The sequence below is a fragment of the Sus scrofa genome, chromosome 6 (assembly GCF_000003025.6).
Source record: "Sus scrofa isolate TJ Tabasco breed Duroc chromosome 6, Sscrofa11.1, whole genome shotgun sequence".
NCBI lineage: Eukaryota > Metazoa > Chordata > Mammalia > Artiodactyla > Suidae > Sus > Sus scrofa.
In genome coordinates, this window is record NC_010448.4 from 151485491 (window position 1) to 151512429 (window position 26939).

Consider the following 26939-nt stretch of genomic DNA (forward strand, 5'->3'; position numbering starts at 1 on the left):
CACTGGAGACCTAAAAAGGAAACAGAAATTAAAATGGGGGAATAACCCTTTTACCTGAACTACAACACCTGGTAGAACATTTTGAAAAGCTTCAAGAACATTGATTGAGTTCATACTAAAAACGAGGCATTGGAGTTCCCGTCGTGACTCAGTGGAAACAAATCTGACTAGCATCCGTGAGGATGCAGGTTTGATCCCTGGCCTTGCTCAGTGTGTTAAGGATTCAGCGTTGCTGTGGCTGTGGTGTAGCCCAGCAGCTACAGCTCTGATTCAGCTCCTAGCCTGCAAACCTTGATATAGGTGTGGTCCTAAATAAGACAAAAAAAAAAAAAAAAAAAGAGGCAGTGCACCCATGGCTTTTATATTCATCATATCATTTAATCCCCATAATATAGTCCCTGTGGTACAGGTCATATAATGGTGTTTTGGAAAGCTGAAATAGATGGTCTACAATCACATGGCTGGTGGGAAGCAGAATCTTCTTAATTCAATGTGCTCTTTCTTCTCCATCATCACATCTTCCCTGATTTCCCATGCACATGCCTCCTCAAAGTCTCTGGTCACACTTTCTTCTGACTCTGTAATAACAACCATGACAAAGAAATAACAATAGCAGGTAAATTTCTTTGAGGGAGATTTCCTCTCTCCTTCATATCTATTCTTCTTTTCTGCCTTTTTAGGGCCACACACGCAGCACATGGAGTTTCCAGGCTAGGGGTCAAATAGGAGCTGCAGCTGCCAGCCTACACCACAGCCACCGTCACGGCAATGTGGGATCTGAGCTGCGTCTGTGACCTACACCAAAGCTCATGGCAAGGCTGGATCCTTAACTCACTGAGTGAGGCCAGGGATAGGGAAAAATTCCATGAAATATATTTTCCTTGGTTCACAGATGGAGATCAGCAACTTCTCAAAACTGGAAATTGGCAAGTCCAGCATAAGAACTCTGTTTTCCTAACTTCTAATTCTCTAATGAGAAATTTATTTCCTGGTCAACATTTGTTTAATTAACACAGGAGAATATTTTCCTCTCTGAATCTATGTACAGCTGCCAAGTCAATTCTGACCAACAGAAGTAGCTGAGACTGGATTGATGGTTTTGGAGGGAATATCAAGTTCAATGCAATGAATCCTGTTAAAGCAATATGGATTGGTGTCCAGGAAATATCAGAAATGCTGGTGCTTTGTCAACAGCTTGGCTATCAGGCTGAAGGCCACCTGGATTCCTCTTTAAGGAGTTTCCCAAATGAAAAATGGCTTCCCAGAACATTTGACTCTTGCCTAAAGTTCTGGGCAGGACAAAGCCACTGTCTTTGGCTGACATGTCCCAAAATATAAATACTGAAGCTTAGGGGTAGGAAAATTTCTAGTTTTTTAAAGGCATGTATTGAAAGAGAGAATTCAAGACTATTCTCACATGATACCACTGGCAACTCTTTAGAATTTTTCCTTTTGCAGCCTCGTTTTAGGCGGTCTTTTGGTTTGACTTGAGGTGAGCTTATAAAGGAACAGGGCACTTGTCTCTCAGGCTCCCACTTGACCAACCTGTGCTGACAGAAGTGTTGGGGGCCACAGAGCAGGCTTGAGGGGAATCTTTCCTCTGGTTTGATGAGGAAAGTGCTGTGAGAGCCACAATACTGCTTGACTCTGTCAGGATGGAATTTTGCAAACCTAGATGCTGAAGTACAGCTAGGGAGAGGTGAGGAAAGGAGAGGAGGGAGAGTAGGGGAGTAGAGGAGAGGGAGGGAGAGGAGAGGAGGGGAGAAGGGAGGGGAGGAGAGGGAAGGAGGGAAAGGAAGAGAAGGGTAAAGAAGAGGACACACCTACTTACGTCCCTAGGTGCTGGTTCACTCCTGTGCCTTAGATGCACATGAGTCTGGGAAAGCAAGTATCTAGCATTTCTGCCTCCTACAAGACCCATGCTAGGTGGCCAACATAAATGGCTAATGTCCACGAGGGCCTCCTGCCGCAAACTCTTGACTTCTGAGGAACTCTAAAGCAGCATCCTCTGTGGAGAACACTCTGAGTTCAGAATCTTTTCCTCTTCATCTTCGACCCCTCAGATCCTTCTCTCTCATAACAAGCTTCATGTATAAACCACAGAACCCTAGCATCATTGTCACAGAAGCACCTGAATGGCTATCAGATTAGTGCTTTCAAACATGCTCTGAGGATCCACAGGGCTTCCTTAGACACTGCACTGAAGATCCCGTCCCCTATTCCCCACCATCCCCTCCACACACAACCTGTTTCAATTTGGAGCAGCTCAGCTCAGAATTGTGTTACATATTGGGCTTTTGTCTTTTTGAGGGAAGAGTCCAAGGCTCAAAAATGTCTGCTCATCACTGGTATAGCCCAAGCCCCTCTATATGTCTTGTTCATCTTTGTAGCCCTGGTGCCTAACACAGCCCTGGTGCAGTGGAGCTGCTTCATAAATATTTAGGAACAAACACCAACACATATTTCATTCATTCACCTAGTCACTGGAGAAACACTTGTCCATCTGCTGTGGGGTTGTGAGGAGCATTTGCCCAAAACTTCTGTGATCTTCCTGACTGCCAGTCTTTAGTTTACTAGTGCATGTGGCTAGAAAGCATCCTTTTCATCCCTCACCATCTCTGTGGTACCCATGCTTTATCCTAGGCCGAATCAGCCTGAGGGTTAAAAGTGAGGTCATAGTAACAGGAACAGACATTATTTTTTTGGCTTTACTCCCAATTCGTTATTGCACATTTTCTCTCCTTTGCTGGCCTCATTTCTCTTTGAGACATGTTCTGGCTGTAAGCTTTGTCTCCTTCCTAACACACAAGATAGAAGTGGTGGGAAGAGGCTTTTTCTTCAAAGATTATGGCGCTTTAATAGAATGTATATCTGAAAGTGCTTTGAGCAAAGGACTGCTCTTCAAGGGTCAGGGGTTGATATTAAATAAGGCTGCCTGCCAGCCAACTGGGTGCTTATGAGAAATTTAGGATGCCAGTGAGAAGATACTCACCCAGAATAATTGATGCCCTTGTTAAAAAAGCACTTTGTGGTCAAGTCTCAGCCAAATCTTTGTCTTCGCCACAGGGAAAAAAACACAGCTTGTTGATTGTGTCTCTATGTGGTACTGTTACTATTCTGCGAGTTATTTAAGGTAGATTGTGGCCCTTTGCTTCATTTGGCTAATATTTAATGAGTTTCTTTTAATGTTTTATTTATCTATGCATCCATCCATGCACCTGTGCTTGCATGCATCCATCCATTCATTCACTGGTTCATTCAGCAAATGCTTACTGAGTTCTCACTATGTGCTAAGGATAAATGAAAGAATCAAGGGTTTTTTGGAGTTTACATTCTAGTGGCGGTAACATTTAAGTGAAAAGAGAGAGATTGAATCATAGAAATATATGGAGCATCAGATGGTGAAAGAACTGAGGAGAAACATAAAAGCAGGGAAGAGAGAGGGAGGTAGTGTTTGGGGGATGAGATTACCATTTTACTCAACATGACCTAGGTAGGAAAGATCACAAAGACGATGGAAAATCTATGAACCAGGTGTTATTTCTATTTTATAGGTGGAGCACCTGGGCTCAGAACTGTGAAGTGACTTGGTTGACAAGGTCGCATAGGGACTTAATGGCTGAGTATGTATTTGGACCCAGATCTGGGTGACCTTAAATCCAGGCTATTTCTACAATGATGCACTGTCTGGTTTTTCATTTATAAACACAGCGGTGGGCTAAGTCAAGACATATAGAATCCTTTCTTTCTGACATGCTCTGTGCCAGTAGTCTTTTGTGAGGGCTATACAATATTCTTAACTGCTGTCAGTAACATCAGAAATAACCGACCTTATATTACCCACTTGCCTGCTCACTTTGGAGTAATTATTTCTAGTTAGAGATTTGGTCTAAAAGTTAGACAATCCTGAAAAGTGAAAATGAAAGGGACTTCCTGCTGCTGCATGATGCTGCTAAAATATAATCCATGTAGGAGGTATTGGTATTATTTATGATAAATATTAATTATTTGATTTTTAAGCAATGTTCGAGAAAGTTCTAGAAATATAAAGCTGAAGAAATCTAAACACATGGGATAGCAGAGAATTCTGGAGGGAGGTTGTGGTGGTGTGTGAATGTGTGGGGCTAGTAAATTCTATGGATTCTAAAGTAAGTATGTTGCTACTTAAAGTGCTCTGAGGACAGAGCCTCTAGGATCATAGGCTGGATCTTATAGCTAAGTTCCTACAACAAAGGCAGGGATTGCCTCCTCATTCTCCTGAGTGTGTAAGGCTGGACCCAGTACCTAACTGATGTTTCAATATATGTTTGCTGAATGAGTAAGTGTATGATGACAAGGAATTTGAAACCATATAGACGAAGAATAGGCGATAGAATTGAGAATATACATAGTCTTATCGACTTTCCCTCATCCACCCTTGAACTTCACTCTGTTCCCTCGGACTACCTCTGTATTTTCTAGAGTTGTGGTGAGAAATACAACAGATTGGGTGGTTTAACAGAAATTAATTTTCTTAGGGTTCTGGAGGGGAGAAGTCTAAGATCAAGGTGTTGGCAGGGTTGATTTCTTCTGGAGCCTTTCTCCTTGTCTCCTTGACTTGTAGATGGATGTCTTCTCTCTGTCTTTACATGGTCCTTCCTCTGTGGATGTCTGTGTCTTAATCTCCTTTTCTTATAAGAAGACCAAGAATAATGGATTAAGGCCCATTCATATGACTTCATTCCACCTTATCTTTTCTCAAAGGGCCCATCTCCAAATATAGTCACATTGTGAAATATTGGGGGTTAGGACTTCAACATGTGGATTTGAGGGAACATAATTCAGCCCACAAAAACCTCTTAAAGAGATTACGTGCACATAAGTCCTACTCTCAGTTCTGCTTTTGCAAGGAAACATAAGCTAAGCTATGGAACTCTTAAATCTCTCTTTCTGTTCCCTCTTATCTTAATGCATGCATCCATATATTATCTATCTACTTGTTTTATTTTTTTGTTGTTGGTGGTGGTGTGTGTGTGTGTGCGCATGTGTATATATTTATATGAAATTGCATCCAAATACATAATCTGCTCATCTCTTCATGACATTTTGTTAAGAAAATTGTAACAGTGTCTGAGAAGAAATAGACCTTTTTTTTTTTTTTTTTTTTTTTTTTTTTTATAAGCCTGATGTTTAAGCTGCCTTAATTGTCTAGTGCTTTCAACAATGCTCTGCTGATTCCTGGTTGTCATATGCTATGTAAGCCCCATTAAAGGCTATACAAACCCCTTTTGAGCTTTCTCATAGCTAAGTAATTATGCCTTGATTGATGGAAAAGTAAGCACACCTTGATTGCTTATGTAATTTTGAATTAATTACATTACTTTCAGATTTGTGTGCTATCGAGGAAGGTACTTATCGACTGATTCTAATTAATGTATAACAACTATATGATATACATGGAAGTTTTAAACACTTAAGATATTACAGCTCCCAAGATTCAATCCATTCATTCATTCATTTATTCATTCATTCATTCAACAAATACTTATGGAAGTTTTAATATGTAGACGGTACTTTGGGAGTTGGTGTGGTAAGAGAAAATGTATAACACTTGGTGCCTGTTTTGTAAGGTAGAAATGACAGGCACACAAATAATTGCAGAGTGAAATAGAAATATAGGGAATATGGAGTTCTCATTGTGGCTCAGCAGGTTAAGAACCTGCCATAGTCTCCATGAGGTTGCAGGTTCGATCCCTGGCCTTGCTCAGTGTGTTAAGGATCCTGTGTGGCTGCAAGCTGTGGTGTATGTTACAGATGTGGCTTGGGTCTGGTGTTGCTGCGGCTGTGGCATAGGCCTGAAGCTGCAGTTCCGATTCAACCCCTAGTCTGGCAACTTTCCTATACTGCAGGTGCAGTCATAAAAAGAAAAAAGAAGAAATATAGGGTATAGTTATCCTAGCTTTCTGTTGTCGTCTTCACTTATGTCAGTCTAATTGGAAAAATAAAAAAACACTTTAAGGGAACTGGCTACACAGGTACTAGAAAAGGTGGAGAGCCAACAAGGGATGGTAAGGCGGCAACACAAAGATCTATAGCAGCAAGAAGCCCCTACCCTCCCAGTTTAGAGGGGCCAAGGGTGGCAAGGGTTTCTGAGGCCCAAGGGCAGGTTTCACAGGGAGAATCCTGAGGATGGCAGGCCTATCAGATGGGATCTGTACTATGGAAGTGACGTGGCTCTAAGGCACAGAGAAGGGGTGGAGGATGCTCCAGTTTCCCTTTTCTTCTTGCTCCTTGATCTGCTCAGAACCTCTCCTGGGAGATGCAGGCTGTAGAGGTGAGTCCCTGCTGCGATACAGCATGGGGGAAGGGTGACGAATGGATCCAAATGCAAACTGGCCTCAGCCTTGAGAGAACTCTAGGATTTATTGCTACCTAAGGCACTCATATATAGAGAAATTATTTATATCACCCAGAAAATGCATAGAAAGTTTGCTATTGGCAGAGGGAACTCTCAGGATGTATGTAGCTGCATGTGTGTCTGGTGTGCACACCTTGGTGGGTGGGAGTGGGATGGGGTAGATGGCTTGCCTGGGAGGAAAGGGAAAGACAGATTCTTCCCAAGTAGTGGATCAGTGGGAGATGGTTAACTGTAGGCTAGCTTCCATCAAAAGGTAAGATATTTGGTAAGGGGGCCAAAAGATTGGGGCTTATTTCATGGTTGATCTAGGGTTAGCCTCCCTAGGAAGCATTTAGCAGAGGTTAATCCATTAACTAATTAATTCAGCCATCATCATTAAAAGCCAGTTATGGACCAGGTGCTAGTGGTAATATGGTGTACAAAAATAGATTTGTTTCTGGCCTTTGGGGTTTTATAGTCAGTGGGTGGGAAAGATATTTATTTTTCAATAAGTGATAATTGCAGTAAGGAAAGAGTACAAGGAGCTCTAACGGTATACTGTAGGGGATACTGGTCTAGCCTGGGTGGTTGAGGATGGCTTCCTAGAAGAGGCAAGCTATCCGAGATGTTTAAGTATCATAGAAGTAGAACTAAAACTAAAAAGAAAGAGAGGGTGTGGGGAGACATATTCTAGAGATATAGAAGAGCCTTACAAAGGCTCTAGGAGGGGAGGGAGCCTTCCAGTGAGATGGTTTATAATGGGAAGTAGAATCTTTTGGTGGAATTTTCAAACAAATCAATCAACTGTAGCCAAGAGGAGTCACACATCACACATTTCCATAACCTTCCTATCCTAAAATTACAAGATTTACAGCATTTAATTACTTGGGTTCAATCCAGGGAGAGCTGCTTCGAGAGATAAAACAGTAAGAGATAGAACAGTAAGAGACAAGGTGCTTTGGTGAGTAGAACCTAATGGGCCAACAATTGAGTGACCATATATGACAGCATATAATTAAGGACCACAATGATAGGTCTAAGTGTCCAGGAGGGTTGGAGGTAAGGGGAGAGAGCAAAGTGGGATGGGGCTTCCTGTTGTCATGTCTCCTGATCAGACAGCTGGAATTCTTCACTCTGCAGAGTGGAGTCTGAATGAGAAGGAGAATTCTTGGCAGCCAGTAGGTAATCCCTACACCAGCTGTCAGCAAGCAACTTCAGGAATGAAGAAAGGATGCTGGGAAACAATTGCTACTTTGTAACAGATGCTTAAAGGGTATTGTCTCAGTCTTCACACCAACTGTATGAAGTATTATTATTCCCATTTTACAGACAAGGGAGCTAAGATTTGGTGATTTAGAGAACATGCCCATGGTCACACCTTTAGGCAGTGACTGTGGTTAGGTCACTGGGGTTAGGTTTGCTTTATTCCTTATACTAGAGTATATGTTCTTAATAATGGAAGGAGAGGAAAGAGTAGGGAAAAGAAATAATTTATTTGAAAAATCTGCTCTTTACCAAGCAATATACTTGCTAATTCCATAGAATATTTCACTTACTGCTCACCGCAAACTGTATGCTACATGTTATTCTTCTCATTTCAAAAATGAGGAAAATGAGTTACGTGTTGTGTCGATGACCATTCATATACCAAGCAGCAGAGGTGGGGTTAGATTGCAGGTGTGCTTGCATGCTCTTTATAGCCCATCACATTAGCCTCTGGGGCCCTCTAAGTCGAGGTTATATTCTGCATGGTGTCATGTACCTTCTAATGTTCAATAAATATTTGCTCATTTATTTACTTTTAAAACAACATTGTGCACCATTTTGTGCTGGAAATGTAGTAAGCCCAGAGAGCGTTAAAATTCTTTTAATTCCTTTTTAGTCTTATGCTCAGTACCAAACTGTGTGATATTTAATTGTTCTCATACTCTTTCTTGGATTTTCCTCAATGGATATTAGAATTGAAAGGGAAATTAAAGAACGACCAGTCAATGCTTTTGTATTTTAAAAGATTCTTGTAATCAAGATGCGAAAGTTCCAAATAAAACATTAGCTGGCGGAACCCAGCAGTATATTAAAGAATACTGCACCATAAGGAAGAGGAGTTATTCTGGGAATATAATGATAAATCAAGATAAAATAATATATTAATAAAATTATTCATCATAATAGATCTAATGGCATAATTTCTATGATGATATTCCAGAGCTAGTGAAAGGCAACTGATTGATGCAACATCCCATATCTTTTATGTATTTACAAACTATATGCATCTGTAATATATTACATACACGTATAGAAGCAAGCACACACCTGTTACTTGTTTATATGTGTATAACACACATATAAGCACACACATACTTCTGAAATTTGACAAAAGAGCTGAAAAAATAGAAAGCATGTACTAAGTTCTTAGGTAAGAAGACTCAATGTAATAAAGCTGCAATTTTCCCCTGCCTTAATTTATAAATTGAATGTAAGTCTAATAAAAATACCAAAATAATTTTTGGAAGTTCTTGTGGAAAAAGAAGCAAATAAGAATAGTCAGAAAACACAGAAAAAGAGATGTAATAAAGGAGTACCTGTTCTAGAAGAGATTAAAAGATATCATACAGCTTTAACAAATCAGCGAGGTATTGGCTAATAAATAAGACCAATGGAAAAGAATAGAATATCCAAATATAGTTAGGATTCAAATATATATATAGAAATTAGGACCTCAGCAAATTTAAGAATATAGAAATTATTTCAAATATCTTCTCTAACCACAATGGCATTAAACTAGAAATCAACCACAGGAAAAGAAATGAGAAAAAACTAACTACAAGGAGACTAAACAACATGCTACTAAAAAACCGATGAGTTAATGAGGAAATTAAGGAAATTAAAAAATATCTCGAGACAAATGATAATGAAGACACAACTATTCAAAATCTATGGGAATTGCTGAGGGAAATTCATAGCAATACAGGTCTTCCTCAAAAAAGAAGAAAAGTCTCAAATTGACAACTTAACTCACCACCTAAATGAATTAGAAAAAGATAATAAACAAAGCCTAAAGTCAGCAGAAGGAAGGAAATCATAAAGATAAAGAGGAACTCAATAAAATAGAGATTAAAAAAAACAATAGAAAAACTCAATAAAACCAAGAGCTGGTTTTTTGAAAAGGTAAACAAAATTGACAAACCTCTGGCTAGATTCACCAAGAAGAGGAGAGAAAAAAAAGCAAATAAAATAAGAAATGAAAAAGAAGTCACAACATATACTACAGAAATACAAAAAACCATGGCAGAATACTATGAACAATTACATGCTAACAAATTTGATAACCTAAAAGAAATGGACAACTTTCTGGAGACTTACAGCCTGCGAAAACTGAATCAAGAAGAAATAGATCAATTAAACTGACATCACTAAAAATGAAATCGAATATGTCATAAAAACATTCCCTACAAATAAAAGTCCAGGACCAGATGGCTTCACAGGTGAATTCTACCAAACATATGAAGAGGAACTTATACCCATCCTCCTTAAACTTTTTCAAAAGGTTGAAGGAACACTCCCAAAGACATTCTATGTTGCCACCATCACCCTAATTCCAAAACCAGACAAAGATACCACCAAAAAAGAAAACTATAGGCCAATATCTTTGATGACCATAGACACAAAAATTGTCAAAAAAGAATTTTAGCCAACCAAACCCAACAACATATAAAAAAGATCATACACCACGACCAGGTAGGAATCATCCGAGGTGCACAAGAATGGTTCAACATATGCAAATCAATCAACATTATACACTGCATTAACAAAAGAAAAGTCAAAAACCACATGATCATCTCAACAGATGTGGAAAAACATTTCACCATGACTAACATCGATTCATGATAAAAACTCAGCAAAGTGGATATAGAGGGAACATAACAACAAAATCAAAGCCATTTATGACAAACACACAGCAAATATACTACTCAATGGAGAAAAGCTGAAAGCCTTCCCACTAAAAATCTGGAACAAGACAGGGATGCCCACTCTCACCACTCTTATTCAACATAGTACTGGAAATCTTAGCCACAGCAATCAGACAAACAAAAGAAATAAAAGGCATCCAAATAGGAAGAGAAGAGGTAAAACTGTCACTGTATGTAGATGACATGATACTGTATATAGAAAACCCTAAGGACTCAACCCCAAAACTCCTTGAACTTATCAACAAATTCATCAAAGTAGCAGAATATAAGATTAACATTCAGAAATCAGTGGCATTTCTGTATACTAACAATGAAATATTAGAAAAGGAATACAAAAATACAATACCCTTCAAAATTGCATCCCAAAAAATCAAATACTTGGGAATACACCTGACCAAGGTGATGAAAGACTTATATGCTGAGAACTATAAAACATTCATCAAGGAAATTAAAGAAGATGTAAAGAACTGGAAAGATATTCCATGCTCCTGGGTGGGAAAAATTAATGTTGCAAAAATGGCCATACTAGCCAAAGCAATCTACAGATTCAATGCAATCCCTATCAACTTACCCATAACATTTTTCACAGAACTAGAACAAACAATCGAAAAATTTATATGGAACCACAAAAGACCCAGAATTTCCCAAGCAATTCTGAGGAACAAAAACCAAGCAGGAGGCATAACTCTCCCAGATTTCAGGCATCATTACAAAGCCACAGTCGTCAAGACAGTGTGGTACTGGTACCAAAACAGACAGACCAATGGAACAGAATAGAGAACCCAGAAATAAACCCAGACACCTATGGTCAATTAATCTTTGACAAGGGAGGCAAGAACATAAAATGGGGAAAAGACAGCCTTTTCATCAAGTATTGCTGGGAAACCTGGACAGCTGCATGCAAATCAACGAAAGCAGAACACACCCTCACAGCATGAACCACAATAAACTCAAAATGGCTTAGAGACTTAAATGGAAGGCAAGACACCATCAAACTCCTGGAAGAGAACATAGGCAAAACATTCTCTGACATCAAGCTTATGAATGTTTTCTCAGGTCAGTCTCCCAAAGCAACAGAAATAAAAGCGAAAATAAACCAATGGGACCTCATCAAACTAACAAGCTTCTGCACAGCAAAGGAAACCAAAACGAAACCAAAAAGACAGCTTACAGGATAGGAGAAAATAGTTTCAAATGATGCAACTGACAAGGGCTTAATCTCTTATACAACTCAAAAGCAAAAAAACAAAAAACAAAAACAGAGAACAATAACCCCATTGAAAAATGGGCAAAAGACCTGAATAGACATTTTTCCAAAGAAGATATACAGATGGCCAACAAGCACATGAAACAATGCTCAACATCACTGATTATTAGAGAAATGCAATCAAAACTACCACAAGATACCACCTCACACCAGTCAGAATGGCCATCATTAATAAGTCCACAAACAACAGATGCTGGATGGGGTGTGGAGAAATGGGAACCCTCCTACGCTGTTGGAGGGAATGTAAGCTGGTACAATCACTATGGAAAACAGTATGGAGGTATCTTAGAAAAGTATACATAGAACTACCATATGACCCAGCAATCCCACTCCTGGGCATATATCTGGACAAAATATTCCTTGAAAAAGACACATGCACCTGCATGTTCATTGTGGCACTATTCACAATAGCCAAGACATGGAACAACCAAAGTGTCCATTGATAGATGATTGGATTAAGAAGATTTTTTTTTATATACACAATGGAATACTACTCAGCCATAAAAAGAAAAAATAATGCCATTTGCAGCAACATGGATGGAACTAGAGACTCTCATACTAAGTGAAGAGAAAAAGAAAGACAAATACCATATGATTTCACTTATATCTGGAATCTAATATATGGCCAAAGGAAGCTTTCCACAGAAAAGAAAATAATGGACTTGGAGAATAGACTTGTGGTTACCATGCTGTACGGTACAAAAAAAGTAATGTATTGGGGAATAAAAAACATATAAAAATATAAATAAATTTTTCATGTGATGAAATTAAAAAAAGAAATTAGGATATAATAAAGTTAACAAATCAAATCTGTTTGTGTGTGTTTGTGTGTTGTGTGTATGTGTGCGTGTGTGTGGAAAGGACAGGAAACAGACGAGTCCGTACAGTCTTAGTGGGAAAATAATTGAATTCGCATTTACACTGTAAACTAAAATTAATTCCAAATGGTTTAAACATTTAAAAGTAAAACATTAAATCATAAAAGTCATAGATGAAGACATATGAGAGTTATTTTATTAACTGGGAATGGGAAAAATCTTTTCAATTATTAAACAAAGTGCAAAAGACAGAAGAGAAAAAAATCACTTTATATATTTAAAAAAATATGTATGCAGAAATGTTCTAAGTAGAGCCAAATGAATGACCCTTGGCTGAATATCTGCAATTTATCACTGACAAAAGGCTAAAGTCCTTAATATACAAATAGTTCTTACAGAGAAATGTAGAAAAGATCAAGCCATAAGAAAAATGGGCAAAGGATATGCATAGACAGCTCAGAGAAAAGGAAAATCCAAAGCTAAAGATTCCATAAAAGGGACAATCGATTTTTTTGCATAACAAAAAAATGAAAATTTAAATTATTCTTATATACCATTTTCATCTATTAAATTGGCAAACATTCAAACATTTGATGACACCAAGTGGCAACATTTTTTTTTTTGCGTGCTTGCGGCATCCTGGCCAAGGATTGAACCCACACCACAGCAGTGACCAAAGCCACAGCAGTGATAACGCCAGATCCTTAACCCACTATGCCACAAGAGAACCCCCTTTGTGGAAACACTTTTATATGCTGTAGTAGGAAATAAATTGGTATAGTTTAAACAATATCAAACAAAATTACAAATACATCCATTTTTGACTCTATAAATCTACTTCCAGGAAATTATACTATGGATATATTTGTGCACATTAAAAATGACATTAGCAATATTATCCTTCACAGCAAAGAATTGGAAATAACTTAAATATTCATCAACAGAAGACTGGTTAAATGGAATTATGCAGTTGAAACTTCTTAGGAACTGATATTGAAAGATCTCAAAGTTTCATGTTTTAATGAAAAGTCAAGATGTGCGACAGTGTATATGGGATGGATGAAAAATGGAGAAAAAAGAATAAATATTCCTATTGGCTTCTATAGTCATTAAAATATTTCTGATAGGACACACAATGACTTTGACTTAATGACAATGATAACTTTGTTGTTGTTTTGTTTTTCTTTAGAACAGAGGTTACCAGGTAGCTGTGGGATTCGAATAGGAGAAAGGTTTTCATTTGATACATCTTTCTACTTTTTGCGTTTTTTTTTTTTTTGCTACACCTGCAGCATGCAGAAGTTCCTGGGGCAGGGAATGAACATGTGCCACAGTAGCTACCAAGCCACAGTAATGACAATGCCAGATCCTTAACCCATTGAGCCACCAGGGAACTCCTACTTTCTGAATTTTTTAATAATATATATAATGTCATTCCATACATATTATATATAATGTAGTATACAATATATTATGCAAAATTATATGTAATTTATTATACGTATAGGATATGCAGATATGATATAATTTTGAATCATGTATAATAAAATTATTTTCAGAAACACAATATCTATAAAACAGATTAATGAACAAACCCCAGTTTTTCAGGTTCTCTTTCTGGATGAAGTTGGGAGGGCACACCCAATGAACCTTTTCATTTCTCACTGACCTTTACAGCATCGTTTGGGAATGCTGTATCACGTGGACAGTTTGAAAACCAACTTTTAAAATCCAAGAGTTAGTGACACAGAGCATCTCTAAAAAGCCAGGCATATAGTAATTATCTTGGCACATGTTAAGCATTATTTTTATTTCTATGCTTTGTAGGTGAGCAAACCAAAGCACACAAATAGTCAGAAATAGTCAATGAGATTTTAAGATCCTTTTTTCCCCTTACTTTATATGGTGATTTTTGATGTATTGACATACAGTAGGTAGTCAACAAGCACGTGGTGATGGATTGACTTTATCTTGTGGCACCTTCAGTGATTAACAGAGGTCGTACAACTGGTGAGGGCCTGTGGGTGTGAGGGTAACAGGTATCAGAATATGGTAGCTTGTCCTGTTGCAGGACTGAGGACCTTCACCTCCTGAGAGAAGAGCATTCAGGAGGCACAGCCTATGAAGGCAACATGGCATGATGGAAAGCACATGGAATTTGGAGTCAAAAGTTCTAGTTTAAATTCATGATTCGTCCACAGGGTAGCTTAATAGACTGTAAATCAATTTTTGCAAGATCTGTCCTCCTATCTTCGTAAGGCTGTTCTAAAGCTTGAAGAAGCTAACTAAGTTTGAAAACGTTTCAACACTAAAAAAGTAGCACAGAAGTGTGCAGCATAATACACGACAATTTCATAATAATGTCAGGCCTGTTTTCTCTCTGCATAAGTGGTAGAGGATTTGTGGCTGGTAAGGACAGTGTTAAATTTACAGAGCAACCCAAGGAGAGACTCGCTTGCCATAAGGGGAGACCCAGGACTGATGGTAGGCACTTAACAGCATGTTCCAATTACAGCATTTAAATCTAATTGCATACTCTGTTAATCTCTGTCAGTGCGGCATCATTTAATATCATCTCGGCAGCCTCTAATATCGTAAGCAATGTGAGCTGAGCTGAGACTATTGAAAAAGTTCAGTCCCAGGTCTTCATATCCCCTTTAATTCTCTCTGTCAATTATGCCTCAGCCAAGAGTTCAAATAAAGGTCTTGGAATCCGGAGTTGGAGCTACCTTTTGAAGGAAAGCCTCTTATAAATATACAGATTATATCAGGAGCCTCTAATTCTTGTCCTGGTTACTTTTGATGGGTTAGTTGCAGTGACTAGTACCTAAGTATAACTTACTATGGTTTATTTCAAACAAATATTGTAAGTGCAATCTATTCTATGAATTACAGTTCTAGAAATAATGTGATACCACTTTCATATGTATTTTTTCTCCTGCCCAACCCCTGGCTCAAATAAGACTGATGGGGAAAAAACCCCAGACTCCTTACTTAGCTCAGTTTATTGCACATAGTAAGCTTTTTATTTTGTTTATTCTTATTATGAATGACATTGATAAAGATCCAGCCTAGTGGATAAAGATCCATTATTGTCACTGCTGTGGCTTGGATCACTACTGTGGCATAGGTTTGATCCCTGGCCCAGGAACTTCTGTATGCCATGGGCACAGCCAAAAAAAAAAAAAGATAGTTGATTAGCATGAAACCTCTGGTCACATACTTAGTTTAAAATGTAATCAGAAAACTAAAATTTAGGGATACTCCTGACTTTATTTAAATCATACTTTAGTTAAGAGTTGTTTATTCAGTCAACAAACACCAGATGAAATAGAGCCACTTGTGCCAGGATTGTGCTGGAACTCTGGCTGAGGAGTTGTGTTCTTTCTGAAAGAATTCTGGGCTCCAACTCCAGCTCCAAGTTTTACAAGACATATGGTTAGGTAATTTTCTAAACTTCTCTAAGTCTAAACTTACTTTTTTGTAATATTTTAATACTGTTGCATCCCCTGGAGCACCTTATGGGAGATTAAATGAGATAATGTATGTATAGTACCAGGTACAGTTTGGGGACTTTTTATGAATGTTTAGTTTTTGTTAATAGTTAACGAGTAGTTATCATCTGCAGTCAAAGGGCTAAGCCTCTTCATGAGTTATTCTTTTATTTAATGTTTTTAGCAGCCCTATAGTTAGATATCATTATTAATCCCATTTTACAGTTGAGGAGACTGAAACACGGGGAAATTAAGTATTTTGTTTGTGGTGCCACAGCTGCGATGTAGAGAGCAGGAATTTAAACCTAGGGAATGAGAATCCACAGATGTGTTTTCTAAGACTACAGTGGGTTTGATTCCATGCCTTAGAGGAGATTTTCTTTTCAAATCTCACCAGGGAGATGAGATGCACAAAATCTATAAACTAGTTAGCCAAACAGAGCCATGTGAGTCTGCCGCCTTATTGGAAAGACCTGAGACCAAGTGCAGGCTGAGCTGCTCAGAGACTCAAAATCACATAATGGAAATGACAGAAATACCTCTCCCTCAAGGAGTCATCCAAGGATGTGGTCCTGGGATGCCCAGTTTCATCTGCCATCTTCACATGATGGTTGGGTCGAGCCAGCTGCTCTGTTTGTTGCTGGTGTTGAGTCCCTCTTAGCTGGGTGGACACATGGGACAGTGTAGCGATTAAGATCTCTGTCTCTTTTTGTGGGAATTTGGGCAGGGCGTTTACTCCCTGTGCTGCAGTTTTCTCACCTGAAAAACAGGCATAATGATAGAGTTAATGATGTAATCGAAAAAGATTTAGAATATTGCTGGGCACATAGTGTTATATTGTGTGTGTGTGATTATTATATGCATATAGTGGGCTCTCAGTATTTGCCCATCAGTTTGTCCCATGAGATGGCTGTCCCCCTTTCTGGAGATGCCTAAAATGAGATTACTCACTGGAAATAAATGAGGTTTGTAATCTCCTTCACTTGTAATTCCTGCCATGGAAAGGGGGACCCAGACAGAGACTAGAAGAGACAGAGAAAGATCAACCCACAACGCAGAGTGCAGGGCAGGCTTCTGTGCCTGCAGAGAGAGGGGATGGGGAGCAGTCTGGGTGAGTGATGGGACAGCTGTACCCTCTGGTAGAGGCGAAGGATTGTTCCATTTTCCCCTTCTCTTCTTCACTCCTTGAGAGGACATAAACTTTGATTTTAGTCAAGGACCTACCATGGGCCACGGAATAGGCAGGGATACTCTAGGTATTTTTTTTTTTTTTGGCTGCATTTGCAGCATGTGAAAATTCTCAGGTCACGGATGGAACCTGGGCCACGGCTACAACAGAACCATGGCAGAAACAATGCCAGGTCCTTAACCAGCTGAGCCACAAGGAAACTCCATCTAGTGTTCTTGACAGTCCTTCTTTGGAAGGTCTTACCTAAAATTTCTGCAAACATATTAAATGCAGCCACATTCCTGTTTCCTGTAATTAAAAATAACCATATGAGTAGAGGTGTAGTCTAGTAGCTGACAAAATGTTACATATATGTACATACTTAATTCAAAATTCATTCATCTTGATTTGTAGATTTTGTTCTTCATTTTGGATCCCATACATATTTTAAAAATTTATTTTTATTGAAGTATAGTTGATTTGTAATACTGTGTTAATTTCTGCTGTCCAGCAAAATGATTCAGTGATTCATTCTTTTTCATATTATTTTCCATTATGGCCATCACAGGATGTTAAATAGAGTTCCCTGTGCTATATAGTAGGACCTTGTTGTTTATCCATTCTGTATTTAATAGTTTGCATCTGTTAATCCCAAACTCCCAGTCCATCTCTTCCTTACCCCCGCCCCCTTGGCAACCACAAGTCTGTCCTCTATATCCGTTGAGTCAGTTTCTGTTTCACAGAGAAGTTCATTTGTGACTCCTGTGTGTTTTTATGCATGCGGGTCTAAGGCCCTGAGCTCACTGTATTAAATAGATGAAGTAGCCTTGGCACCAGTGGTTAGGAGCAGATAATTTGGTCTAAACAAGGAATTAGTTGAAATGATGATTTTTGCTTTCCACTGATTTATTTTTGGAAATTTTACACAAAACTTTTGTGGTTGGAATTTCTTATTCATGGAATGGGAGAGAGAGGTCACAAGCTCCTTGGACTCTCCTCCTTTGGGGACTGTTCTTCACTCTGATGGTGAGATTAGGTAGTCTGTGGCTTCTTCTCACTGAGGAACTATCTCCAAAAGCATCTCAATATCAAATGAAGCTCAGCTAAAGGACCCAGAAATGAGTGCTTAGGTCTAATGCTTAAGTGGGGAAAATATTCTGAAAATCTCCAGGCCAGATCGTTAGGGTAGGGATAGGACTTTAGTAGTGGTGTGACCTTCAGCAGGGGCTGATGAAATCATGGATGGTGAATTCAGAAGATTTGGGACCAGGGGTGCCGGTTGAACATCTGGCTAATTCCAGTGCACCCCACTGATTATGACCAGCAAAAGGCTTTGCAAAGTTATCTTTATTTGTTCCGTGAGGGCCCAGAAACTTCTGGGCGGTCAGTGTGAGTCACTTAATTCCTAGCATCCTGGAAGCTGTGACCTTTCCTAGGGCCAGAGTTGGGAGAATCTCCATAAAACAGACACTATTCTTACCTTACTGGACCAGAGAAAGATTTGCAGGAGCTTGCTAAAATGCCTTAAAAGTTTAAACATCTCCAATTGGCTGTTTTTGTTTTATGGTTTCATTTTTAAAAGTTTTATTGATGTGTAGTTGACTTAGAATGTTGTGATAACGTTCTGCTGTATAACAAAGTGATTCAGTTATATACACACATCCTTTCTTTTTCAGATTCTTTTCCTGTTTAGATTATGACAGAATATTGGGTAACTTCCCTGTGCTATAGAGCATGTCACTGTGACCAATTATTCTACATAGCACAGTGTGCATCTGCCAATCCCAAATCCCCGGTCCCTCCCCGCTACCACCTGTAGCATTTGGTAACCATAAACTTGTTGTCAAAGTCTGTGAGTTTGTTTCTGTTCTGCAAATAAGTTCACTTGTATCCTTTTTTAAAGATTCCACATATAAATGATATCATATATTTATCTTTTAGTGTCTAAGTTCACTTTTTATTATCATCTCCAGGTCCATCCATGTTGCTGCAAATGGCATTATTTTATTCTTTTTATGGCTGAGTAATATCCCATTGTACATATGTACCACATTCTCTTTATCCATTCCTTTGTTGATAGACATTTATGTTACTTCCATGTTTTGGTTATTGTAAATAGTGCTGCGTTGAACATTGGGGCGCATGTATATTTTCAAATTATTGTTTTCTCGAGATAGATGAGCAGAAGTGGGATTGTATGGTATGGTAGTTCTACTTTTAGCTTTTTGAGGAACCTCCATACTGTTTTCCATAGTGGTTGCACCAGCTTACATTCCTGCCAACAACGCAGGAGGGTTTCCTTTTCTCTGTACCCTCTTTAACATTTACTGTTTGTAGACTTAAAATTTTTTTATTATAGGTGATTTACTATATTTTATTATAGTTATTAACTATAACTAAATCAATTTACTGTATTTATTTCTGTCAATTTTTGCTGTACAGCAAAGTGACACAGTTATACATTTATATACATTTTTTTCACATTATCCTCCATCATGTTCCATCACAAGTGATTAGATATACTTCCCTGTGCTATATAGCAGAATCTTGTTGCTTATCCATTCCAAATGCAATAGTTTGCATCTGCTAACCCCAAATTCCCAGTCCCTCCCACTCTCCACCTTCTTTTTGATGATGGCCATTCTGGCTGGTGTAAGTTTTGATTTGCATTTTTCTAATAATTAGGGATATTGAGCACCTTTTCATGTGTTTTTGGCCATCTGTATGTCTTCTTTGGAGAAATGTCTATTTAGATCCTCCCTTTTTTTTGTCTTTTTTTTTTTTCAGAGCTGCACCCACAGAGTATGGAGGTTCCCAGGCCAGGGGTCTAATCAAACTGTCGCTGCCTGCCTACGCCGGAGCCACAGCAATGCCACGTCCAAGCCGCATCTGTGACCTACACCACAGCTCATGGCAATGCTGGATTCTTAACCCACTGAGCAAGGCCAGGGATCGAACCCGCATCCTTGTGGTTCTTAGTCAGACTTGTTTCCACTGCGCCACAATGGGAACTCCAGATCTTCCCATTTTTTGATTGGGTTGATTTTTTCTTTTCATATTGAGCTGTTTGTATATTTTGGAGAACAATCCCTTGTCTGTCATTCATTTACAAATATTTTCTCCCATTCTGTAGGTTGTATTTTTGTTTTGTTTATGGTTTCCCTTACTAGGCATACGTTTTTAAGTTTAACTAGGCACCATTTGTTTATTTGTGCTTTTGTTTTTACTCTAGGAGGTGGATCTGAAAATATCTTGCTGCTGTTTATGTCAGAGAATGTTCAGCCTATGTTTTCCTCTAAGAATTTTATAATATCTGATCTATATTTAGGTCTTTAATCCACTTGAGTTTATTATTATGTATGGTATGAGGAAATGTTCTAATTAATTCTTTTAAGTGTAGCTATCCAATTTTCCCAGCACCACTTATTGAAGAGAATTTTTCTCCTTTGTGTATTCTGCCTCCTTTGTCACGAATTAGTTGGCCATAGGTGTGTGGCTTTATTTCTGGACTTTCCATCCTGTTCCATTGATCTATATTTCTGTTTTTGTGCCAGTACCACCCTATTTTGAAGATGTAGTTTTGTAGAGTACTCTGAAGTCAGAGGGTCTGATTCCTCCAGCTCCATTTTTCCCCCCCTCAGGATTGCTTAGGCTATTCAGGGCCTTTTGGGTTTACATACAGTTTTAATTTTTTTTTTCTAGTTCTGTGAAAAGTGCCATTGATAATCTGTTAGGGATTGTGTCGAATCTGTAGATTGCCTTGGGTATTATAGTCATTCTGATGATACGAATTCTTCAGTCCAAAAGCATGGTATAACTTTCCATCTGTTTGTGTCATCTTTGATTTCTTTCATCAGCATCTTGTAGTTTTCAGAGTACAGGTATTTTTGTCTCTTTAGGCAGGTTTATTCTTAGGTATTTTATTATTTTGTTGTTGGATTCGGTTTGCTAGTGTTTTGTTGAAGATTTTTGCATTTATGTTCATCAGTGATATTGGCCTGTAATTTTCTTTTTTTATGGCATCTTTTTTCTGGTTTTGTTATTTGGATGATGGTGGCCTCATAGAATGAGTTTGGGAGTGTTGTTTCCTCTGCAATTTTTTGGAAGAGCTTCAGAAGATTACGTGTTAACTCTTCTCTAAATATTTGACAGAATTTGTCTGTGAAGCCGTCTAGTCCCAGACTTGTTTTTTTGGAAGTTTTAAAATCACAGTTTCACTTTTAGTATTTGTGATGGGTCCATTCACCTTTTTGTATTTCTTCCCAGTTCAGTGTTGAAAGATTGTACCTTTGTAAGAATTTGTCCAGTTCCTCTAGGTTATCTATTTTATTGGCATATACAGTTGCTTATAGCAGTCTCTTATGATCCTTTGAATTTCTGCGATGTCCATTGTAACATGTCCTTTTTCTTTTCTCGTTTTATTGATTTGAGCTCTCTCCCTTTTTTTCCTTGATGAGTCTGACTAAGGGCTTATCAATTTTGCTGATCTTTTCAAAGAATCAGCTTTATGTTTCATTGATCTTTTCTATTGCTCATTTCTATTTCATTTCATTTTCTTTCTTTCTCTTTCTTTCCTTCCTTCCTCCTTCCTTCCTTCCTTCCTTCCTTCCTTCCTTCCTTCCTTCCTTCCTTCTTCCTTCTTTCTTTCTTTCTTTCTTTCTTTCTTTCTTTCTTTCTTTCTTTCTTTCTTTCTTTCTTTCTTTCTTTCTTTCTTTCTTTCTTTCTTTCTTTCTCTCTTTCTCTCTCTCTCTCTCTCTTTTCTTTCTTGCCACACCTGCAGCATATAGAAGTTCCCAGGCTAGGGACTGAACTGGAGCTGCAGCCACTGGCCTACACCACAGCCAAAGCAATGCCAGATTTGAACCACATCTGCAACATACACCCCGGCTCATGGCAGCACGAGATCCTCAACCCACTAGAGTGAGGCCAGGGATTTAACCTGCATCCTCATGGTTACTAGTTAGATTCGTTTCCACTGAGCCACAGTGGGAACTCCTATTTCATTTATTTCTGCTTTGATGTTTATAGTTTCTTTCCTTCTACTCACTTTGGGTTTTGTTTTTTCTTCCCTCTCTATTTGCTTTAGGTGTAAGGTTAGATTCTTTGAGATTTTTCTTGTTTCCTGAAGAAGGTTTATATTGCTATGAAGTTCCCTTTTAGAACCACTTTTACTGCATCCCTTAAGTTTTGGTTTGTTGTGTTTTCTTTTTCATTTGTTTCTAGATATTGTTCGGTTTCCTCCTATCCTTAAGTGACATTGTTTTGTCTCTACGTATTTGAGTTTTTTGCAGTTCTTATCTTGTAGTTGATTTCTAGTATCATTGCATTGAGATCAGAAAATGTGCTTCATATAATTTCAATTTTCTTAAATTTACCACAGCTTGATTTGTGGCCCAGAATGTGATCTTTCCTAGATAACGTTCCATGTGCACTTGAGAAGAATGTTTTCTGCTGCTGGAAGGCAGGCTCATTAACCTTTTTTTTTTTTTTTTTTTTTAAGGACTGCACCAGTGGCATATTGGAGATTCCCAGGCTAGGGGTCCAGTTGGAGCTACAGCTGCTGGCCTATACTACAGCTGCAGCAACATCAGATCTGAGCCACGTCTGTGACCTAAACCACAGCTCACGGCAATGCTAGATCCTTAACTTACTGAGTGAGGCCAGAGATCGAACCCACAACCTCATGGTTCCTATTTAGATTTGTTTCCACTGTGCCATGATGGGAACTCCTCATTAGCTCCTTTTGTTATGAAGGTTTTTATAATTGATAACTGCCAAGAAGCAGATAAAGGCTCATCAAAACAGCCAACAAGGAAAGGGATTCCAGACAAGATGGCAGAGTAGAAGGACTGGTCTGCACGTTTATCAGTGACTATTGCAGATATTGAAGATATGGGGCTGGAGTCAGACTGAAGAAGTCCTTGAATGTCTTAGAGTACTCGAATGCCATAGGACCATGTCCATGACTCAGTGCCCACCTATCTCAGGTGAATACAGAGACTATGAGTATATTGGTAACAGGAGAGATGGGGAAAGGTCACTGGAACTCCTAATTGTGTCCCTCACATTTTCCTGGGAAATAGACTGCTCCTCTACCTCCAGCACTGAAATGTTAGCCAGTCTATGAGGCAAGGAGGAGAAAGAAGAAGCACAAGAGCATGAGAATGAATGGTCAAGGGTGAGCAGACCATACTCCTCTCCTTTCCCAGTGGTCCCTGCAGCTGCTTCATGGGAAATGCAGGAATAGGGGATGGTAATTCCTTTGCAAGAGTGAATTTTTGCCTGGAATGAATCAGAGGATCAGTCCACAAATTGCTTGGTTGAATCATTGGAAGGACTAAGGTATTGTCAAATAGTTATTTCATAACTTTAAGGGATGATCAAATCCTTTCCCCACTGCCCTCTCCACTAATATGTGACAGTGGCGGTACTTGAAAAGCAATTGGAATATCAACAAAATGTTATAGAATCTCAAAAAGAATGGGTAGTCTTATGTATGGCTGATTCACTTTGCTGTACACCTGAAAATAACACAAGATTTTAAGTAACTGTACTTCAATAATATTTATTTAAAAAACAAAATATTATAAAAGAATGGGAGAATAGTGTGGTAGAGGTAATTAGGGAATACCAATGGATACATAATCCATTGGAGAAAGTAAGGACTAAGCCTATGGAGAATGTGTGTGTGTGTATGCAGTGGTGTAAATATTGAAGAATGACTCTCTTAAAGAAAAGACTATGATTTGTAGCATTTGCCAATATCTGTGTTGTAAATACACCTGCTATGGCAATCAACAGGATGTTACAAAGTAACAAGTTGAGAAAAAATGTGCACAGTCAGCTCTAGTGAGTATTCCCATCATCTCTAGCTCACTTGTGTGTGGCTGTGTGCATGTGTGTGCATCAGTGAAGGCTTTCTGGGAGAAGGGATCCCTGACCTAATTCTGAAAGGATGAGTAGGAAATAACCAAATGGGAGTTCCCTTTGTGCTCAGCAGTTAAGGAACCCAACTAAGATCTATGAGGATGTGAATCCGATCCCTGGCCTCACTCAGTGGGTTAAGGATCCAGTGTTGCAGTGAGCTGTGGTATAGGTCACAGACGTGGCTGAGATCCTGCGATGAGGTAGCTGTGGTGTAGGCTGAGAGCTGTAGCTCCGATTTGAGCCTCCTAGAGTGGGAATTTCCATATGCTGAGGGTGTGGCCCTAAAAAGCAAAAAAAAAAAAAAAAAAAAAAAAAAAACCAAAACAAAAAAACCCCAACAACAAACCCAAAAAACAAAAAAAAAGGGAAATAGCTGGACGAAAAAAGGCAGGAAGGATATCCCAGGCAGGGGAACAGAATGAGCAAAGGTAGGAGGCTCCATACGGTATGCCACTCAAGGACAGAGCATTCAGTTCACTTTATTGTGATTATCGAAAGTCAGCATGTGCTGGGTTCTGCTCTGCTTTTTTTTTTTTTATTGTTATTGTTATAAACAACATGTATGTTATGCAAATAAATGAACTTAAATTACTGTCACATTTAAGTCTATTCTTTGTATTTTTATCATTCATTTGTCAATCACAACAAACATTTATGAGAGCCTACTCAGTGTTTTATCCTAAAATGATTTAAAAATGAGTAGAACATGAGCCATGTCCTCAAAAAAAAAACCCTATAGTGTGGTTGGAAACAAAGTAAACAGATACATAAACACAGCATGGTTAAACTATGCATATGTTATTAGGCATTATGGGAGGCTGAGAAATGTGGATGCCTTAATTCCTAGAACCTGTGAGTACATTTCCTTACATTGCTAAAGTTAAGGACCTTGAAATGGGTAGGTTATCCTAGATTATTTGGGTGGGTCTTGAAATGTAATCACAGGGATTTTTATGAGAAGCAAGATGTAAGGATGGAAGCAGAGGGAGCAAGAAGATGCTGTGCTACTGGTTTTGAAGGTGGAGGAGGGGCTATGAGCCAAGGGATGTCAACAGGTTTTAGAATCTGGAAGAAGGCAAGAAACTGGATTCTCCCTTGGAGCCTCTAGAAGGAACCCAGGCCTGTCACAACTTGATTTTAATTTACCGAAACTTGACTTCAGACTTCTGACCTAAAGACTGTAATTCATACTGTTTTAAGCTACCAAATTTGTAGTAATTTCTTATTGCAGCCATGGGAATCTAACACAGAGGAATTAAAAGGAAAGATGTAACAAGGTGATTAAGAATCTTAATTTGAGAGTCAGAGTGCCTCTTTTACAAGCATGGCCTTAGCTGTTAATAATTCTATGATTTTGGGCAAGTTACTAACTGCTTCATGCCTCAGTTTCCTCCTCTGTACAGAGAGACAATTAGACCTAGTTCATAGATTTAGAGTGTAGATGTCATGAAATTATATACCTATTGTAGTAAGTCCATAGTGAGCAATCCGTGAATGTCAGCTACACTTTTCCTTGACATCATTAAGTTTCCTTTCTCTCTCTGCTCTCTGATTAGGTTTGTGAGTATAACTGAATATGCTGAAAATTAAATGGGATTTTGTGGTCTGGCCTGGACAAAAGACTGCTATTTACGATCTCATTTCTCTTGGAATAAATATTCACATTTGATCAGCCAATAAAAGGGTTAAGAGTTTGTATCTTTTCCATCTCCCTTCCACCCCCTCAACACTCGCCCCACCAATAAAAATCATGTTTTGTGCACCCTTTCTTTGGCCCGAGTATTATTCTCTGCTCTGTGATTCGGAGTCAGCCTGTCTGTCTCCTGACCGAGCAGGAGCAGCTGAACAGCTGTGAAAACAATGCAGAAGCCGAGAAGAGCTATGATTAGTGGGGGAAGCTGGGGAAATCTGGGACCCACCAGGCCCATTTCCCACGTCAGCACACAGCCTGCAGAATCTGGGTATCATGTGGGCTGGGCACAACCTTGGCAGGCTCTCCGCCAAGCTGGGGCTCCCCGTCACAGGCAGTGCCCTTGCTCTCTGGCACCCTCTTTCCAGAAATAAGATTTTTTTCTCTTATTCCCTCCACGTCCTTGGGACCATTGCATAAACATAGCGTTGCTAGGCAGCCCTCAAGCCTCTTTTCATTCTTGATCCCAGCAAATTCTGTCCAAGCAAATTCGGAGGAGTGTACTTACAGCTGGCGTTGTCCACCAAACCAGCTCTCCACTCTGGGCCTGGGTTTCCCTGTCAGCAATCCCTCAGCCTCTGCTTTGTGCATTTGATTTTCTAGATGCATATTTAGGCGAGTTTAGAGATGCTCCCCACCCCCCATGTCCTTTTCCTCCTGCTGTTAAGGGACCCTTACTCCCAGGCTGTGCATACAACAAGTCTAACTTAATCATAGCCCTTTTCAAGTCAGTCCAAGATTACTGGAGAACAAAGAACTTTGCTTACTTCCCAAATGAAACACCTGGTGACCTCCTGGCAGCGCTTGCCATTTTCACTCCACTTTTTCAAACTTCCTTCTACCAGCGGCTTCCAAGTGCCCACCCTCTTCTGGTTCCTTTCACCTAAGTGACAGTCTTTCTTTCTTTGGCCTTGTGTTTCTCTTCCTAGTGACAGCAGTGCTGCATTCATCTTTATAACCCCAGCAACAGCACAGAGCCTGGTACACATTGAGCTCAGGAAGCATTTGCAGGATGAAGAAATGATGAAATCATATAAATGGCCTCTCACTTTTTTCCCCCTTGAAAATTAACTTAAAAAATCTGTTACTATCTTTTTTTTTCACTTATAATGATTTTTATTTTTTCTGCTATAGATAGTTTACAGTGTTCTGTCAATTCTCTACTGTACAACATGGTGACCCAGTTACACATACATGTATACATTCCTTTTTCTCACATTATCATGCT

General features: G+C 39.0%; 2 long non-coding RNA genes across 10 annotated transcripts in view; one reads left to right on the forward strand and one right to left on the reverse strand.

Annotated features, from left to right (window-relative positions):
* The window catches only part of LOC110261419, a 137352-nt gene that overhangs the window by 61838 nt on the left and 48575 nt on the right, over window positions 1–26939 (forward strand). Inside the window, exon 2 of one of the 9 annotated variants that reach the window (XR_002345476.1) lies at window positions 3555–3623. The exons of the other annotated variants lie outside the window; for them this stretch is intronic. This is a non-coding gene — a long non-coding RNA (uncharacterized LOC110261419). The remainder of the gene's footprint in view (window positions 1–3554; window positions 3624–26939) is intronic. 9 annotated transcript variants of the gene reach the window in all.
* Window positions 241–26834, reverse strand: LOC110261420. Its single transcript, XR_002345478.1, has 3 exons — window positions 26220–26834; window positions 16466–16685; window positions 241–578 (listed from the first exon to the last, which is right to left on the reverse strand). It is a non-coding gene; the product is annotated as an uncharacterized LOC110261420 (long non-coding RNA).